The following is a 19,311-nucleotide window of genomic DNA, read 5'->3' as shown; positions in this document are numbered from 1 at the left end:
GTGGGTGTGTGTGTTCTTAGTTACAGTGCACTGTTTCAGCAGTTCCAAGTTGTGTGTGTGTTCTTAGTAACAGTGTGCTGTTTCAGCAGTTCCTAGTTGTGTGTGAGTGTTCTTAGTAACAGTGCACTGTTTCAGTAGTTCCTAGTTGTGTGTGCTTGTGTTCTCAGTGACAGTGCACTGTTTCAGCAGTTCCTAGTTGTGTGTGTGTGTTCTCAGTGACATTGCACTGTTTCAGCAGTTGCTAGTTGTGTGTGTGTGCTCTCAGTGACAGTGCACTGTTTCAGCAGTTCCGAGTTGCGTGTGTGTGTTCTCAGTGACAGTGCGCTGTTTCAGCAGTTGCTAGTTGTGTGTGTGTGTTCTCAGTGACAGTGCACTGTTTCAGCAGTTCCTAGTTGCGTGTGTGTGTTCTCAGTGACAGTGCACTTTTTCAGCAGTTGCTAGTTGTGTGTGTGTGTTCTCAGTGACAGTGCACTGTTTCAGCAGTTCCTAGTTGTCTGTGTGTTCTCAGTGACAGTGCACTGTTTCAGCAGTTCCTAGTTGTGTGTGTGTGTGTGTGTGTGTTCTCAGTGACAGTGCACTGCTTGAGCAGTTCCTAGTTGTTTGTGAGTGCTCTTAGTAACAGTGCACTGTTTCAGCAGTTCCTAGTTGTGTGTGTGTGTGTGTGTGTGTGTTCTCAGTGACAGTGCACTGTTTCAGCAGTTGCTAGTTGTGTGTGTGTGTTCTCAGTGACAGTGCGCTGTTTCAGCAGTTGCTAGTTGTGTGTGTGTGTTCTCAGTGACAGTGCACTGTTTCAGCAGTTCCTAGTTGCGTGTGTGTGTTCGCAGTGACAGTGCACTTTTTCAGCAGTTGCTAGTTGTGTGTGTGTGTTCTCAGTGACAGTGCACTGTTTCAGCAGTTCCTAGTTGTCTGTGTGTTCTCAGTGACAGTGCACTGTTTCAGCAGTTCCTAGTTGTGTGTGTGTGTGTGTGTGTGTGTGTGTGTTCTCAGTGACAGTGCACTGCTTGAGCAGTTCCTAGTTGTTTGTGAGTGCTCTTAGTAACAGTGCACTGTTTCAGCAGTTCCTAGGTGTGTGTGTGTGTGTGTGTGTGTGTTCTCAGTGACAGTGCACTGTTTCAGCAGTTGCTAGTTGTGTGTGTGTGTTCTCAGTGACAGTACACTCTTTCAGCAATTCCAAGTTGCGTCTGTGTGTTCTCAGTGACAGTGCACTGTTTCAGCAGTTGCTCGTTGTGTGTGGGTGTTCTCAGTGACAGTGCACTGTTTCAGCAGTTCCTACTTGTGGGTGTGTGTGTTCTTAGTTACAGTGCACTGTTTCAGCAGTTCCAAGTTGTGTGTGTGTTCTTAGTAACAGTGTGCTGTTTCAGCAGTTTCTAGTTGTGTGTGAGTGTTCTTAGTAACAGTGCACTGTTTCAGTAGTTCCTAGTTGTGTGTGTGTTCTTAGTAACAGTGCGCTGTTTCAGTAGTTCCTAGTTGTGTGTGTGTGTGTTCTCAGTGACAGTGCACTGTTTCAGCTGTTCCTAGTTGTGTGTGTGTGTGTGTATGTTCTCAGTGAATGTGCGCTGTTTCAACTGTTCCTCGTTGTGTGTGTGTGTGTTCTCAGTGACGGTGCACTGTTTCAGCAGTTCCTAGTTGTGTGTGAGTGTTCTTAGTAACAGTGTGCTGTTTCAGCAGTTCCTAGTTGTGTGTGTGTGTTCTCAGTGACAGTGCACTGTTTCAGCAGTTCCTAGTTGTGTGTGTGTGTTCTCAGTGACAGTGCACTGTTTCAGCAGTTGCTCGTTGTGTGTGTGTGTTCTCAGTGACAGTGCACTGTTTCAGCTGTTCCTCGTTGTGCCTGTGTGTGTGTGTGTGTGTTCTCAGTGAATGTGCGCTGTTTCAGCCTTTACTAGTTGTGTGTGGGTGTTCTCAGTGACAGTGCACTGTTTGAGCAGTTCCTACGTGTGTGTGTGTTTTCTCAGTTACAGTGCACTTCTTCAGCAGTTGCTCGTTGTGTGTGTTTTCTTAGTAACAGTGCACTGCTTCAGTAGTTCCTAGTTGTGTGTGTGTGTTCTCACTGACAGTGCGCTGTTTCTGCAGTTCCTAGTTGTGTGTGTGTGTTCTCAGTGACAGTGCGCTGTTTCAGCAGTTGCTAGTTGTGTGTGAGTGTTCTGAGTAACAGTGCACTGTGTCAGTGGTTCTGAGTTGTGTGTGTGTGCTCTCAGTGACAGTGCACTGTTTCAGCAGTTCCTACTTGTGGGTGTGTGTGTTCTTAGTTACAGTGCACTGTTTCAGCAGTTCCAAGTTGTGTGTGTGTTCTTAGTAACAGTGTGCTGTTTCAGCAGTTCCTAGTTGTGTGTGAGTGTTCTTAGTAACAGTGCACTGTTTCAGTAGTTCCTAGTTGTGTGTGCTTGTGTTCTCAGTGACAGTGCACTGTTTCAGCAGTTCCTAGTTGTGTGTGTGTGTTCTCAGTGACATTGCACTGTTTCAGCAGTTGCTAGTTGTGTGTGTGTGCTCTCAGTGACAGTGCACTGTTTCAGCAGTTCCGAGTTGCGTGTGTGTGTTCTCAGTGACAGTGCGCTGTTTCAGCAGTTGCTAGTTGTGTGTGTGTGTTCTCAGTGACAGTGCACTGTTTCAGCAGTTCCTAGTTGCGTGTGTGTGTTCTCAGTGACAGTGCACTTTTTCAGCAGTTGCTAGTTGTGTGTGTGTGTTCTCAGTGACAGTGCACTGTTTCAGCAGTTCCTAGTTGTCTGTGTGTTCTCAGTGACAGTGCACTGTTTCAGCAGTTCCTAGTTGTGTGTGTGTGTGTGTGTGTGTTCTCAGTGACAGTGCACTGCTTGAGCAGTTCCTAGTTGTTTGTGAGTGCTCTTAGTAACAGTGCACTGTTTCAGCAGTTCCTAGTTGTGTGTGTGTGTGTGTGTGTGTGTTCTCAGTGACAGTGCACTGTTTCAGCAGTTGCTAGTTGTGTGTGTGTGTTCTCAGTGACAGTGCGCTGTTTCAGCAGTTGCTAGTTGTGTGTGTGTGTTCTCAGTGACAGTGCACTGTTTCAGCAGTTCCTAGTTGCGTGTGTGTGTTCGCAGTGACAGTGCACTTTTTCAGCAGTTGCTAGTTGTGTGTGTGTGTTCTCAGTGACAGTGCACTGTTTCAGCAGTTCCTAGTTGTCTGTGTGTTCTCAGTGACAGTGCACTGTTTCAGCAGTTCCTAGTTGTGTGTGTGTGTGTGTGTGTGTGTGTGTGTTCTCAGTGACAGTGCACTGCTTGAGCAGTTCCTAGTTGTTTGTGAGTGCTCTTAGTAACAGTGCACTGTTTCAGCAGTTCCTAGGTGTGTGTGTGTGTGTGTGTGTGTGTTCTCAGTGACAGTGCACTGTTTCAGCAGTTGCTAGTTGTGTGTGTGTGTTCTCAGTGACAGTACACTCTTTCAGCAATTCCAAGTTGCGTCTGTGTGTTCTCAGTGACAGTGCACTGTTTCAGCAGTTGCTCGTTGTGTGTGGGTGTTCTCAGTGACAGTGCACTGTTTCAGCAGTTCCTACTTGTGGGTGTGTGTGTTCTTAGTTACAGTGCACTGTTTCAGCAGTTCCAAGTTGTGTGTGTGTTCTTAGTAACAGTGTGCTGTTTCAGCAGTTTCTAGTTGTGTGTGAGTGTTCTTAGTAACAGTGCACTGTTTCAGTAGTTCCTAGTTGTGTGTGCTTGTGTTCGCAGTGACAGTGCACTGTTTCAGCAGTTCCTAGTTGTGTGTGTGTGTTCTCAGTGACATGCACTGTTTCAGCAGGTGCTAGTTGTGTGTGTGTGCTCTCAGTGACAGTGCACTGTTTCAGCAGTTCCGAGTTGCGTGTGTGTGTTCTCAGTGACAGTGCACTGTTTCAACAGTTGCTCGTTGTGTGTGGGTGTTCTCAGTGACAGTGCACTGTTTCAGCAGTTCCTAGTTGCGTGTGTGTGTTCGCAGTGACAGTGCACTTTTTCAGCAGTTCCGAGTTGTGTGTGAGTGTTCTTAGTAACAGTGCGTTTTTTCAGCAGTTCCTAGTTGTGTGTGTGTGTGTGTGTGTGTTCTCAGTGACAGTGCACTGTTTCAGCAGTTCCTAGTTGTGTGTGAGTGTTCTTAGTAACAGTGCGCTGTTTCAGCAGTTCCTAGTTGTGTGTGTGTGTGTGTGTGTGTGTGTGTTCTCAGTGAATGTGCGCTGTTTCAGCTTTTACTAGTTGTGTGTGGGTGTTCTCAGTGACAGTGCACTGTTTGAGCAGTTCCTACTTGTGTGTGTGTTTTCTCAGTTACAGTGCGCTGTTTCAGCAGTTGCTCGTTGTGTGTGTTTTCTTAGTAACAGTGCACTGTTTCAGTAGTTCCTAGTTGTGTGTGTGTGTTCTCACTGACAATGCGCTGTTTCAGCAGTTCCGAGTTGTGTGTGAGTGTTCTGAGTAACAGTGCACTGTTTCAGTAGTTCCGAGTTGTGGGTGTGTGTGTTCTCAGTGACAGTGCACTGTTTCAGCAGTTCCTAGTTGTGTGTGAGTGTTCTTAGTAACAGTGCGCTGTTTCAGCAGTTCCTAGTTGTGTGTGTGCGTGTGTGTGTGTGTGTTCTCAGTGACAGTGCACTGTTTCAGCAGTTACTCGTTGTGTGTGTGCGTTCTCAGTGACAGTGCACTGTTTCAGCTGTTACTCGTTGTGTGTGTGTGTGTGTGTGTGTGTGTGTTCTCAGTGAATGTGCGCTGTTTCAGCTTTTACTAGTTGTGTGTGGGTGTTCTCAGTGACAGTGCACTGTTTGAGCAGTTCCTACTTGTGTGTGTGTTTTCTCAGTTACAGTGCGCTGTTTCAGCAGTTGCTCGTTGTGTGTGTTTTCTTAGTAACAGTGCACTGTTTCAGTAGTTCCTAGTTGTGTGTGTGTGTTCTCACTGACAATGCGCTGTTTCTGCAGTTCCTAGTTGTGTGTGTGTGTTTTCAGTGACAGTGCGCTGTTTCAGCAGTTCCGAGTTGTGTGTGAGTGTTCTGAGTAACAGTGCACTGTTTCAGTAGTTCCGAGTTGTGTGTGTGTGCTCTCAGTGACAGTGCACTGTTTCAGCAGTTCCTAGTTGTGGGTGTGTGTGTTCTCAGTGACAGTCCACAGTTTCAGCAGTTCCCAGTTGTGTGTGAGTGTTCTTAGTAACAGTGCGCTGTTTCAGCAGTTCCAAGTTGTGTGTGTGTGTTCTCAGTGACAGTGCACTGTTTGAGCAGTTCCTAGTTGTTTGTGAGTGTTCTTAGTAAGAGTGCGTTGTTTCAGCAGTTCCTAGTTGTGTGTGTGTGTGTGTTCTCAGTGACAGTGCACTGTTTCAGCAGTTGCTCGTTGTGTGTGGGTGTTCTCAGTGACAGTGCGCTATTTCAGCAGTTGCTAGTTGTGTGTGTGTGTTCTCAGTGACAGTGCACTGTTTCAGCAGTTGCTAGTTGTGTGTGTGTGTTCTCACTGACAGTGCGCTGTTTCAGCAGTTCCGAGTTGCGTGTGTGTTCTCATTGAAAGCGCACTGTTTCAACAGTTCTTAGTTGTGTGTGCGTGTTCTTCGTAAAAGTGTGCTGTTTCAGCAGTTCCTAGTTGTGTGTGAATGTTCTTCGAAACAGTGCACTGTTTCAGTAGTTCCTAGTTGTGTGTGTGTGTTCTCAGTGACTGTGCACTGTTTCAGCAGTTCCTCGTTGTGTGTGTGTGTTCTCAATGACTGTGCACTGTTTCAGCAGTTCCTAGTTGTGTGTGAGTGTTCTTCGTAACAGTGTGCTGTTCCAGTAGTTCCTAGTTGTGTGTGTGTGTGTTCTCAGTGAATGTGCGCTGTTTCAGCAGTTGCTAGTTGTGTGTGTGTGTTCTCAGTGAATGTGCGCTGTTTCAGCAGTTGCTAGTTGTGTGTGTGTGTTCTCACTGAGAGTGCGCTGTTTCAGCAGTTCCTAGTTGTGTGTGTGTGTTCTCAGTGAATGTGCGCTCTTTCAGCAGTTGCTAGTTGTGTGTCTGTTTTCTCAGTGACAGTGCACTGTTTTAGCAGTTCCAAGTTGTGTGTGAGTGTTCTCATTGACAGGGCACTTTTTCAGCACTTCCTACTTGTCTGTGTGTGCGTTCTCAGTGAGAGGGCTCTGTTTCAGCAGTTGCTAGTTATGTGTGTGTGTTCTCAGTGACAGTGCACTGTTTCAGCAGTTCCCAGTTGCGTGTGTGTGTTCTCAGTGACAGTGCACTGTTTCAGCAGTTGCTAGTTGTGTGTGAGTGTTCTCATTGACAGTGCTCTGTTTCAGCTGTTCCTACTTGTGTGTGTGTGTGTGTGTGTTCTCAGTGAATGTGCGCTGTTTCAGCTGTTTCTAGTTGTGTGTGTGTGTTCTCACTGACAGTGCGCTGTTTCAGCAATTCCTAGTTGTGTGTGTGTGTTCTCAGTGACAGTGCGCTGTTTCAGCAGTTCCGAGTTGTGTGTGTGTGTGTTCTCAGTGAAAGTGCACTGTTTCAGCAGTTCCTAATTGTGTGTGAGTGTTCTTAGTAACAGTGTGCTGTTTCAGCAGTTCATAGTTGTGTGTGTGTTCTTAGTAACAGTGCGCTGTTTCAGTAGTTCCTAGTTGTGTGTGTGTGTGTTCTCAGTGACAGTGCACTGTTTCAGCTGTTCCTAGTTGTGTGTGTGTGTGTGTATGTTCTCAGTGAATGTGCGCTGTTTCAACTGTTCCTCGTTGTGTGTGTGTGTTCTCAGTGACAGTGCACTGTTTCAGCAGTTCCTAGTTGTGTGTGAGTGTTCTTAGTAAAAGTGTGCTGTTTCAGCAGTTCCTAGTTGTGTGTGAGTGTTCTTAGTGACAGTGCACTGTTTCAGCAGTTGCTCGTTGTGTGTGTGTTTTCTCAGTGACAGTGCACTGTTTCAGCAGTTCCTCGTTGTGTCTGTGTGTGTGTGTGTGTTCTCAGTGACAGTGCACTGTTTCAGCAGTTCCTAGTTGTGTGTGTGTGTTCTCAGTGACAGTGCACTGTTTCAGCAGTTGCTCGTTGTGTGTGTGTGTTCTCAGTGACAGTGCACTGTTTCAGCTGTTCCTCATTGTGTCTGTGTGTGTGTGTGTGTTCTCAGTGAATGTGTGCTGTTTCAGCTTTTACTAGTTGTGTGTCGGTGTTCTCAGTGACAGTGCACTGTTTGAGCAGTTCCTACATGTGTGTGTGTTTTCTCAGTTACAGTGCACTTCTTCAGCAGTTGCTCGTTGTGTGTGTTTTCTTAGTAACAGTGCGCTGTTTCAGTAGTTCCTAGTTGTGTGTGTGTGTTCTCACTGACAGTGCGCTGTTTCTGCAGTTCCTAGTTGTGTGTGTGTGTTCTCAGTGACAGTGCGCTGTTTCAGCAGTTGCTAGTTGTGTGTGAGTGTTCTGAGTAACAGTGCACTGTGTCAGTGGTTCTGAGTTGTGTGTGTGTGCTCTCAGTGACAGTGCACTGTTTCAGCAGTTCCTACTTGTGGGTGTGTGTGTTCTTAGTTACAGTGCACTGTTTCAGCAGTTCCAAGTTGTGTGTGTGTGTTCTCAGTGACATTGCACTGTATCAGCAGTTGCTAGTTGTGTGTGTGTGCTCTCAGTGACAGTGCACTGTTTCAGCAGTTCCGAGTTGCGTGTGTGTGTTCTCAGTGACAGTGCACTGTTTCAACAGTTGCTCGTTGTGTGTGCGTGTTCTCCATGACAGTGCGCTGTTTCAGCAGTTGCTAGTTGTGTGTGTGTGTTCTCAGTGACAGTGCACTGTTTCAGCAGTTCCTAGTTGCGTGTGTGTGTTCGCAGTGACAGTGCACTTTTTCAGCAGTTGCTAGTTATGTGTGTGTGTTCTCAGTGACAGTGCACTGTTTCAGCAGTTCCTAGTTGTCTGTGTGTTCTCAGTGACAGTGCACTGTTTCAGCAGTTGCTAGTTGTGTGTGTGTGTGTGTGTTCTCAGTGACAGTGCACTGCTTGAGCAGTTCCTAGTTGTTTGTGAGTGCTCTTAGTAACAGTGCACTGTTTCAGCAGTTCCTAGTTGTGTGTGTGTGTGTGTTCTCAGTGACAGTGCACTGTTTCAGCAGTTGCTAGTTGTGTGTGTGTGTTTTCAGTGACAGTACACTGTTTCAGCAATTCCAAGTTGCGTCTGTGTGTTCTCAGTGACAGTGCACTGTTTCAGCAGTTGCTCGTTGTGTGTGGGTGTTCTCAGTGACAGTGCGCTGTTTCAGCAGTTGCTAGTTGTGTGTGTGTGTTCGCAGTGACAGTGCACTGTTTCAGCAGTTGCTAGTTGTGTGTGTGTGTTCTCACTGACAGTGCGCTCTTTCAGCAGTTCCGAGTTGTGTGTGTGTGTTCTCAGTGAAAGTGCACTGTTTCAACAGTTCCTAGTTGGGTGTGAGTGTTCTTTGTAAAAGTATGCTGTTTCAGCAGTTCCTAGTTGTGTGTGAGTGTTCTTAGTAACAGTGCGCTGTTTCAGTAGTTCCTAGTTGTGTGTGTGTGTTCTCACTGACAGTGCGCTGTTTCAGCAGTTCCGAGTTGTGTGTGTGTGTTCTCAGTGAAAGTGCAGTGTTTCAACAGTTCCTAGTTGCGTGTGAGTGTTCTGTGTAAAAGTGTGCTGTTTCAGCAGTTCCTAGTTGTGTGTGTGTGTGTGTATGTTCTCAGTGAATGTGCGCTGTTTCAACTGTTCCTCGTTGTGTGTGTGTGTGTTCTCAGTGACGGTGCACTGTTTCAGCAGTTCCTAGTTGTGTGTGAGTGTTCTTAGTAACAGTGTGCTGTTTCAGCAGTTCCTAGTTGTGTGTGTGTGTTCTCAGTGACAGTGCACTGTTTCAGCAGTTCCTAGTTGTGTGTGTGTGTTCTCAGTGACAGTGCACTGTTTCAGCTGTTCCTCGTTGTGTCTGTGTGTGTGTGTGTGTTCTCAGTGAATGTGCGCTGTTTCAGCTTTTACTAGTTGTGTGTGGGTGTTCTCAGTGACAGTGCACTGTTTGAGCAGTTCCTACGTGTGTGTGTGTTTTCTCAGTTACAGTGCACTTCTTCAGCAGTTGCTCGTTGTGTGTGTTTTCTTAGTAACAGTGCACTGTTTCAGTAGTTCCTAGTTGTGTGTGTGTGTTCTCACTGACAGTGCGCTGTTTCTGCAGTTCCTAGTTGTGTGTGTGTGTTCTCAGTGACAGTGCGCTGTTTCAGCAGTTGCTAGTTGTGTGTGAGTGTTCTGAGTAACAGTGCACTGTGTCAGTGGTTCTGAGTTGTGTGTGTGTGCTCTCAGTGACAGTGCACTGTTTCAGCAGTTCCTACTTGTGGGTGTGTGTGTTCTTAGTTACAGTGCACTGTGTCAGTGGTTCTGAGTTGTGTGTGTGTGTTCTCAGTGACAGTGCACTGTTTCAGCAGTTCCTAGTTGTGTGTGTGTGTTCTCAGTGACAGTGCGCTGTTTCAGCAGTTGCTAGTTGTGTGTGTGTGTTCTCAGTGACAGTGCACTGTTTCAGCAGTTCCTAGTTGCGTGTGTGTGTTCGCAGTGACAGTGCACTTTTTCAGCAGTTGCTAGTTGTGTGTGTGTGTTCTCAGTGACAGTGCACTGTTTCAGCAGTTCCTAGTTGTCTGTGTGTTCTCAGTGACAGTGCACTGTTTCAGCAGTTCCTAGTTGTGTGTGTGTGTGTGTGTGTGTGTTCTCAGTGACAGTGCACTGCTTGAGCAGTTCCTAGTTGTTTGTGAGTGCTCTTAGTAACAGTGCACTGTTTCAGCAGTTCCTAGGTGTGTGTGTGTGTTCTCAGTGACAGTGCACTGTTTCAGCAGTTGCTCGTTGTGTGTGGGTGTTCTCAGTGACAGTGCACTGTTTCAGCAGTTCCTACTTGTGGGTGTGTGTGTTCTTAGTTACAGTGCACTGTTTCAGCAGTTCCAAGTTGTGTGTGTGTTCTTAGTAACAGTGTGCTGTTTCAGCAGTTCCTAGTTGTGTGTGAGTGTTCTTAGTAACAGTGCACTGTTTCAGTAGTTCCTAGTTGTGTGTGCTTGTGTTCTCAGTGACAGTGCACTGTTTCAGCAGTTCCTAGTTGTGTGTGTGTGTTCTCAGTGACATTGCACTGTTTCAGCAGGTGCTAGTTGTGTGTGTGTGCTCTCAGTGACAGTGCACTGTTTCAGCAGTTCCGAGTTGCGTGTGTGTGTTCTCAGTGACAGTGCACTGTTTCAACAGTTGCTCGTTGTGTGTGGGTGTTCTCCATGACAGTGCGCTGTTTCAGCAGTTGCTAGTTGTGTGTGTGTGTTCTCAGTGACAGTGCACTGTTTCAGCAGTTCCTAGTTGCGTGTGTGTGTTCGCAGTGACAGTGCACTTTTTCAGCAGTTCCGAGTTGTGTGTGAGTGTTCTTAGTAACAGTGCGTTGTTTCAGCAGTTCCTAGTTGTGTGTGTGTGTGTGTGTGTTCTCAGTGACAGTGCACTGTTTCAGCAGTTCCTAGTTGTGTGTGAGTGTTCTTAGTAACAGTGCGCTGTTTCAGCAGTTCCTAGTTGTGTGTGTGTGTGTGTGTGTGTGTGTGTTCTCAGTGACAGTGCACTGTTTCAGCAGTTGCTAGTTGTGTGTGTGTGTTCTCAGTGACAGTGCACTGTTTCAGCTGTTCCTCGTTGTGTGTGTGTGTTCTCAGTGAATGTGCGCTGTTTCAGCTTTTACTAGTTGTGTGTGGGTGTTCTCAGTGACAGTGCACTGTTTGAGCAGTTCCTACTTGTGTGTGTGTTTTCTCAGTTACAGTGCGCTGTTTCAGCAGTTGCTCGTTGTGTGTGTTTTCTTAGTAACAGTGCACTGTTTCAGTAGTTCCTAGTTGTGTGTGTGTGTTCTCACTGACAATGCGCTGTTTCTGCAGTTCCTAGTTGTGTGTGTGTGTTTTCAGTGACAGTGCGCTGTTTCAGCAGTTCCGAGTTGTGTGTGAGTGTTCTGAGTAACAGTGCACTGTTTCAGTAGTTCCGAGTTGTGGGTGTGTGTGTTCTCAGTGACAGTGCACTGTTTCAGCAGTTCCTAGTTGTGTGTGAGTGTTCTTAATAACAGTGCGCTGTTCAGCAGTTCCTAGTTGTGTGTGTGTGTGTGTGTGTGTGTGTTCTCAGTGACAGTGCACTGTTTCAGCTGTTCCTCGTTGTGTGTGTGTGTGTGTGTGTGTGTTCTCAGTGAATGTGCGCTGTTTCAGCTTTTACTAGTTGTGTGTGGGTGTTCTCAGTGACAGTGCACTGTTTGAGCAGTTCCTACTTGTGTGTGTGTTTTCTCAGTTACAGTGCGCTGTTTCAGCAGTTGCTCGTTGTGTGTGTTTTCTTAGTAACAGTGCACTGTTTCAGTAGTTCCTAGTTGTGTGTGTGTGTTCTCACTGACAATGCGCTGTTTTTGCAGTTCCTAGTTGTGTGTGTGTGTTTTCAGTGACAGTGCGCTGTTTCAGCAGTTCCGAGTTGTGTGTGAGTGTTCTGAGTAACAGTGCACTGTTTCAGTAGTTCCGAGTTGTGTGTGTGTGCTCTCAGTGACAGTGCACTGTTTCAGCAGTTCCTAGTTGTGGGTGTGTGTGTTCTCAGTGACAGTCCACAGTTTCAGCAGTTCCCAGTTGTGTGTGAGTGTTCTTAGTAACAGTGCGCTGTTTCAGCAGTTCCAAGTTGTGTGTGTGTGTTCTCAGTGACAGTGCACTGTTTGAGCAGTTCCTAGTTGTTTGTGAGTGTTCTTAGTAAGAGTGCGTTGTTTCAGCAGTTCCTAGTTGTGTGTGTGTGTGTGTTCTCAGTGACAGTGCACTGTTTCAGCAGTTGCTCGTTGTGTGTGGGTGTTCTCAGTGACAGTGCGCTATTTCAGCAGTTGCTAGTTGTGTGTGTGTGTTCTCAGTGACAGTGCACTGTTTCAGCAGTTGCTAGTTGTGTGTGTGTCTTCTCACTGACAGTGCGCTGTTTCAGCAGTTCCGAGTTGCGTGTGTGTTCTCATTGAAAGCGCACTGTTTCAACAGTTCTTAGTTGTGTGTGCGTGTTCTTCGTAAAAGTGTGCTGTTTCAGCAGTTCCTAGTTGTGTGTGTGTGTTCTCAGTGACTGTGCACTGTTTCAGCAGTTCCTCGTTGTGTGTGTGTGTTCTCAATGACTGTGCACTGTTTCAGCAGTTCCTAGTTGTGTTTGAGTGTTCTTCGTAACAGTGTGCTGTTCCAGTAGTTCCTAGTTGTGTGTGTGTGTGTGTGTTCTCAGTGAATGTGCGCTGTTTCAGCAGTTGCTAGTTGTGTGTGTGTGTTCTCAGTGAATGTGCGCTGTTTCAGCAGTTGCTAGTTGTGTGTGTGTGTTCTCACTGAGAGTGCGCTGTTTCAGCAGTTCCTAGTTGTGTGTGTGTGTTCTCAGTGAATGTGCGCTCTTTCAGCAGTTGCTAGTTGTGTGTCTGTTTTCTCAGTGACAGTGCACTGTTTTAGCAGTTCCAAGTTGTGTGTGAGTGTTCTCATTGACAGGGCACTTTTTCAGCACTTCCTACTTGTCTGTGTGTGCGTTCTCAGTGAGAGGGCTCTGTTTCAGCAGTTGCTAGTTATGTGTGTGTGTTCTCAGTGACAGTGCACTGTTTCAGCAGTTCCCAGTTGCGTGTGTGTGTTCTCAGTGACAGTGCACTGTTTCAGCAGTTGCTAGTTGTGTGTGAGTGTTCTCATTGACAGTGCTCTGTTTCAGCTGTTCCTACTTGTGTGTGAGTGTTCTTAGTAACAGTGTGCTGTTTCAGCAGTTCATAGTTGTGTGTGTGTCCTCAGTAACAGTGCGCTGTTTCAGTAGTTCCTAGTTGTGTGTGTGTGTGTTCTCAGTGACAGTGCACTGTTTCAGCTCTTCCTAGTTGTGTGTGTGTGTGTGTATGTTCTCAGTGAATGTGCGCTGTTTCAACTGTTCCTCGTTGTGTGTGTGTGTTCTCAGTGACAGTGCACTGTTTCAGCAGTTCCTAGTTGTGTGTGAGTGTTCTTAGTAAAAGTGTGCTGTTTCAGCAGTTCCTAGTTGTATGTGAGTGTTCTTAGTGACAGTGCACTGTTTCAGCAGTTGCTCGTTGTGTCTGTGTGTGTGTGTGTGTTCTCAGTGACAGTGCACTGTTTCAGCAGTTCCTAGTTGTGTGTGTGTGTTCTCAGTGACAGTGCACTGTTTCAGCAGTTGCTCGTTGTGTGTGTGTGTTCTCAGTGACAGTGCACTGTTTCAGCTGTTCCTCATTGTGTCTGTGTGTGTGTGTGTGTTCTCAGTGAATGTGCGCTGTTTCAGCTTTTACTAGTTGTGTGTGGGTGTTCTCAGTGACAGTGCACTGTTTGAGCAGTTCCTACATGTGTGTGTGTTTTCTCAGTTACAGTGCACTTCTTCAGCAGTTGCTCGTTGTGTGTGTTTTCTTAGTAACAGTGCGCTGTTTCAGTAGTTCCTAGTTGTGTGTGTGTGTTCTCACTGACAGTGCGCTGTTTCTGCAGTTCCTAGTTGTGTGTGTGTGTTCTCAGTGACAGTGCGCTGTTTCAGCAGTTGCTGGTTGTGTGTGAGTGTTCTGAGTAACAGTGCACTGTGTCAGTGGTTCTGAGTTGTGTGTGTGTGCTCTCAGTGACAGTGCACTGTTTCAGCAGTTCCTACTTGTGGGTGTGTGTGTTCTTAGTTACAGTGCACTGTTTCAGCAGTTCCAAGTTGTGTGTGTGTTCTTAGTAACAGTGTGCTGTTTCAGCAGTTCCTAGTTGTGTGTGAGTGTTCTTAGTAACAGTGCACTGTTTCAGTAGTTCCTAGTTGTGTGTGCTTGTGTTCTCAGTGACAGTGCACTGTTTCAGCAGTTCCTAGTTGTGTGTGTGTGTGTTCTCAGTGACATTGCACTGTTTCAGCAGTTGCTAGTTGTGTGTGTGTGCTCTCAGTGACAGTGCACTGTTTCAGCAGTTCCGAGTTGCGTGTGTGTGTTCTCAGTAACAGTGCACTGTTTCAACAGTTGCTCGTTGTGTGTGGGTGTTCTCCATGACAGTGCACTGTTTCAGCAGTTGCTAGTTGTGTGTGTGTGTTCTCAGTGACAGTGCACTGTTTCAGCAGTTGCTAGTTGTGTGTGTGTGTTCTCAGTGACAGTGCACTGTTTCAGCAGTTCCTAGTTGCGTGTGTGTGTTCGCAGTGACAGTGCACTTTTTCAGCAGTTGCTAGTTATGTGTGTGTGTTCTCAGTGACAGTGCACTGTTTCAGCAGTTCCTAGTTGTCTGTGTGTTCTCAGTGACAGTGCACTGTTTCAGCAGTTCCTAGTTGTGTGTGTGTGTGTGTGTTCTCAGTGACAGTGCACTGCTTGAGCAGTTCCTAGTTGTTTGTGAGTGCTCTTAGTAACAGTGCACTGTTTCAGCAGTTCCTAGTTGTGTGTGTGTGTGTGTGTTCTCAGTGACAGTGCACTGTTTCAGCAGTTGCTAGTTGTGTGTGTGTGTTCTCAGTGACAGTACACTGTTTCAGCAATTCCAAGTTGCGTCTGTGTGTTCTCAGTGACAGTGCACTGTTTCAGCAGTTGCTCGTTGTGTGTGGGTGTTCTCAGTGACAGTGCGCTGTTTCAGCAGTTGCTAGTTGTGTGTGTGTGTTCGCAGTGACAGTGCACTGTTTCAGCAGTTGCTAGTTGTGTGTGTGTGTTCTCACTGACAGTGCGCTCTTTCAGCAGTTCCGAGTTGTGTGTGTGTGTTCTCAGTGAAAGTGCACTGTTTCAACAGTTCCTAGTTGGGTGTGAGTGTTCTTTGTAAAAGTATGCTGTTTCAGCAGTTCCTAGTTGTGTGTGTGTGTTCTCAGTGAATGTGCGCTGTTTCAGCAGTTGCTAGTTGTGTGTGTGTTTTCTCAGTGACAGTGCGCTGTTTCAGCAGTTCCGAGTTGTGTGTGTGTGTTCTCAGTGAAAGTGCAGTGTTTCAACAGTTCCTAGTTGCGTGTGAGTGTTCTGTGTAAAAGTGTGCTGTTTCAGCAGTTCCTAGTTGTGTGTGAATGTTCTTCATAACAGTGCACTGTTTCAGTAGTTCCTAGTTGTGTGTGTGTGTTCTCAGTGACGGTGCACTGTTTCAGCAGTTCCTCGTTGTGTGTGTGTGTTCTCAGTGACTGTGCACTGTTTCAGCAGTTCCTCGTTGTGTGTGAGTGTTCTCAGTGTCAGTGCCCTGTTCAGCAGTTCCTAGTTGTGTGTGAGTGTTCTTAGTAACAGTGCGCTGTTTCAGTAGTTCCTAGTTGTGTGTGTGTGTTCTCACTGACAGTGCGCTGTTTCAGCAGTTCCGAGTTGTGTGTGTGTGTTCTCAGTGAAAGTGCAGTGTTTCAACAATTCCTAGTTGCGTGTGAGTGTTCTTTGTAAAAGTGTGTTGTTTCAGCAGTTCCTAGTTGTGTGTGAATGTTCTTCATAACAGTGCACTGTTTCAGTAGTTCCTAGTTGTGTGTGTGTGTTCTCAGTGACTGTGCACTGTTTCAGCAGTTCCTCGTTGTGTGTGTGTGTTCTCAGTGACTGTGCACTGTTTCAGCAGTTCCTCGTTGTGTGTGAGTGTTCTCAGTGTCAGTGCACTGTTCAGCAGTTCCAAGATGTGTGTGAGTGTTCTTCGTAACAGTGTGCTGTTCCAGTAGTTCCTAGTTGTATGTGTGTGTGTGTGTTCTCAGTGAATGTGCGCTGTTTCAGCAGTTGCTAGTTGTGTGTGTGTGTTCTCAGTGACAGTGCACTGTTTGGGCAGTTCCTAATTGTGTGTGTGTTTTCTCAGTGACAGTGCACTGTTTCAGCAGTTCCAAGTTGTGTGTGAGTGTTCTCATTGACAGGGCACTTTTTCAGCAGTTCCAACTTGTCTGTGTGTGCGTTCTCAGTGAGAGGGCGCTGTTTCAGCAGTTGCAAGTTATGTGTGTGTGTTCTCAGTGACAGTGCACTGTTTCAGCAGTTGCTAGTTGTGTGTGTGTGTTCTCAGTGACAGTGAACTGTTTCAGCAGTGGCACGTTGTGTGTTTGTGTGTTCTTAGTGACAGTGCACTGTTTCAGCAGTTCCCAGTTGCGTGTGTGTGTTCTCAGTGACAGTGCACTGTTTTAGCAGTTCCTAGTTGTGTGTGTGTGTTCTCAGTGACAGTGCGCTGTTTCAGCAGTTGCTAGTTGTGTGTGTGTGTTCTCAGTGACAGTGCACTGTTTCAGCAGTTCCGAGGTGCGTTTGTGTGTTCTCAGTGACAGTGCACTGTTTCAGCAGTTCCTACTTGTATGTGTGTGTGTTCTCAGTGACAGTGCGCTGTTTGAGCAGTTCCTAGTTGTTTGTGAGTGTTCTTAGTAAGAGTGCGTTGTTTCAGCAGTTGCTAGTTGTTTGTGTGTGTGTTCTCAGTGACAGTGCACTGTTTCAGCAGTTGCTAGTTGTTTGTGTGTGTTCTCAGTGACAGTGCAATGTTTCAGCAGTTCCTACTTGTATGTGTGTGTGTTCTCAATGACAGTGCACTGTTTCAGCAGTTCCTAGTTGCGTGTGTGTGTTCTCAGTGACAATGCACTGATACAGCAGTTGCTAGTTGTGTGTGTGTGTTCTCAGTGACAGTGCACTGTTTCAACAGTTGCTCGTTGTGTGTGTGTGTTCTCCATGACAGTGCGCTGTTTCAGCAGTTGCTAGTTGTGTGTGTGTGTTCTCAGTGACAGTGCACTGTTTCAGCAGTTCCTAGTTGCGTGTGTGTGTTCGCAGTGACAGTGCACTTTTTCAGCAGTTGCTAGTTATGTGTGTGTGTTCTCAGTGACAGTGCACTGTTTCAGCAGTTCCGAGTTGCGTATGTGTGTTCTCAGTGACAGTGCACTGTTTCAGCAGTTGCTAGTTGTGTGTGTGTGTTCTCAGTGACAGTGCACTGTTTCAGCAGTTGCTAGTTGTTTGTGTGTGTTCTCAGTGACAGTGCAATGTTTCAGCAGTTCCTACTTGTATGTGTGTGTGTTCTCAATGACAGTGCACTGTTTCAGCAGTTCCTAGTTGCGTGTGTGTGTTCTCAGTGACAATGCACTGATACAGCAGTTGCTAGTTGTGTGTGTGTGTTCTCAGTGACAGTGCACTGTTTCAACAGTTGCTCGTTGTGTGTGTGTGTTCTCCATGACAGTGCGCTGTTTCAGCAGTTGCTAGTTGTGTGTGTGTGTTCTCAGTGACAGTGCACTGTTTCAGCAGTTCCTAGTTGCGTGTGTGTGTTCGCAGTGACAGTGCACTTTTTCAGCAGTTGCTAGTTATGTGTGTGTGTTCTCAGTGACAGTGCACTGTTTCAGCAGTTCCTAGTTGTCTGTGTGTTCTCAGTGACAGTGCACTGTTTCAGCAGTTCCTAGTTGTGTGTGTGTGTGTGTGTTCTCAGTGACAGTGCACTGCTTGAGCAGTTCCTAGTTGTTTGTGAGTGCTCTTAGTAACAGTGCACTGTTTCAGCAGTTCCTAGTTGTGTGTGTGTGTGTGTTCTCAGTGACAGTGCACTGTTTCAGCAGTTGCTAGTTGTGTGTGTGTGTTCTCAGTGACAGTACACTGTTTCAGCAATTCCAAGTTGCGTCTGTGTGTTCTCAGTGACAGTGCACTGTTTCAGCAGTTGCTCGTTGTGTGTGGGTGTTCTCAGTGACAGTGCGCTGTTTCAGCAGTTGCTAGTTGTGTGTGTGTGTGTTCGCAGTGACAGTGCACTGTTTCAGCAGTTGCTAGTTGTGTGTGTGTGTTCTCACTGACAGTGCGCTCTTTCAGCAGTTCCGAGTTGTGTGTGTGTGTTCTCAGTGAAAGTGCACTGTTTCAACAGTTCCTAGTTGGGTGTGAGTGTTCTTTGTAAAAGTATGCTGTTTCAGCAGTTCCTAGTTGTGTGTGAGTGTTCTTAGTAACAGTGCTTTGTTTCAGTAGTTCCTAGTTGTGTGTGTGTGTTCTCACTGACAGTGCGCTGTTTCAGCAGTTCCGAGTTGTGTGTGTGTGTTCTCAGTGAAAGTGCAGTGTTTCAACAGTTCCTAGTTGCGTGTGAGTGTTCTGTGTAAAAGTGTGCTGTTTCAGCAGTTCCTAGTTGTGTGTGAATGTTCTTCATAACAGTGCACTGTTTCAGTAGTTCCTAGTTGTGTGTGTGTGTTCTCAGTGACTGTGCACTGTTTCAGCAGTTCCTCGTTGTGTGTGTGTGTTCTCAGTGACTGTGCACTGTTTCAGCAGTTCCTCGTTGTGTGTGAGTGTTCTCAGTGTCAGTGCCCTGTTCAGCAGTTCCTAGTTGTGTGTGAGTGTTCTTAGTAACAGTGCGCTGTTTCAGTAGTTCCTAGTTGTGTGTGTGTGTTCTCACTGACAGTGCGCTGTTTCAGCAGTTCCGAGTTGTGTGTGTGTGTTCTCAGTGAAAGTGCAGTGTTTCAACAATTCCTAGTTGCGTGTGAGTGTTCTTTGTAAAAGTGTGTTGTTTCAGCAGTTCCTAGTTGTGTGTGAATGTTCTTCATAACAGTGCACTGTTTCAGTAGTTCCTAGTTGTGTGTGTGTGTTCTCAGTGACTGTGCACTGTTTCAGCAGTTCCTCGTTGTGTGTGAGTGTTCTCAGTGTCAGTGCACTGTTCAGCAGTTCCAAGATGTGTGTGAGTGTTCTTCGTAACAGTGTGCTGTTCCAGTAGTTCCTAGTTGTATGTGTGTGTGTGTGTTCTCAGTGAATGTGCGCTGTTTCAGCAGTTGCTAGTTGTGTGTGTGTTTTCTCAGTGACAGTGCACTGTTTCAGCAGTTCCAAGTTGTGTGTGAGTGTTCTCATTGACAGGGCACTTTTTCAGCAGTTCCAACTTGTCTGTGTGTGCGTTCTCAGTGAGAGGGCGCTGTTTCAGCAGTTGCAAGTTATGTGTGTGTGTTCTCAGTGACAGTGCACTGTTTCAGCAGTTCTCAGTTGCGTGTGTGTGTTCTCAGTGACAGTGCACTGTTTCAGCAGTGGCACGTTGTGTGTTTGTGTGTTCTTAGTGACAGTGCACTGTTTCAGCAGTTCCCAGTTGCGTGTGTGTGTTCTCAGTGACAGTGCACTGTTTCAGCTGTTCCTCGTTGTGTGTGTGTGTGTGTGTGTGTGTGTGTGTGTTCTCAGTGAATGTGCGCTGTTTCAGCTTTTCCTAGTTTTGTGTGTGTGTTCTCATTGACAGTGCACTGTTTGAGCAGTTCCTACATGTGTGTGTGTTTTCTCAGTTACAGTGCACTTCTTCAGCAATTCCTAGTTGTGTGTGTGTATGTTCTCAGTGACAGTTCACTGTTTCAGCAGTTCCTACTTGTGTGTGTGTTTTGTCAGTTACAGTGCGCTGTTTCAGCAGTTGCTCGCTGTGTGTGAGTGTTCTTAGTAACAGTGCGCTGTTTCTGCAGTTCCTAGTTGTGTGTGTGTGTTCTCAGTGAAAGTGCACTGTTTCAGCAGTTCCTAGTTGTGTGTGAGTGTTCTTAGTAACAGTGCACTGTTTCAGTAGTTCCGAGTTGTGTGTGTGCTCTCAGTGAAAGTGCATGTTTCAGCAGTTCCGAGTTGTGGGTGTGTGTGTTCTCAGTGACAGTGCACTGTTTCAGCAGTTCCTAGTTGTGTGTGAGTGTTCTTAGTAACAGTGCGCTG

The sequence above is a fragment of the Chiloscyllium punctatum genome, chromosome 17 (genome assembly GCF_047496795.1).
Source record: "Chiloscyllium punctatum isolate Juve2018m chromosome 17, sChiPun1.3, whole genome shotgun sequence".
Taxonomy (NCBI): Eukaryota; Metazoa; Chordata; class Chondrichthyes; order Orectolobiformes; family Hemiscylliidae; genus Chiloscyllium; species Chiloscyllium punctatum.
The sequence above is the reverse complement of the archived record's forward strand: the minus strand, read 5'-3'. Positions refer to the sequence as shown.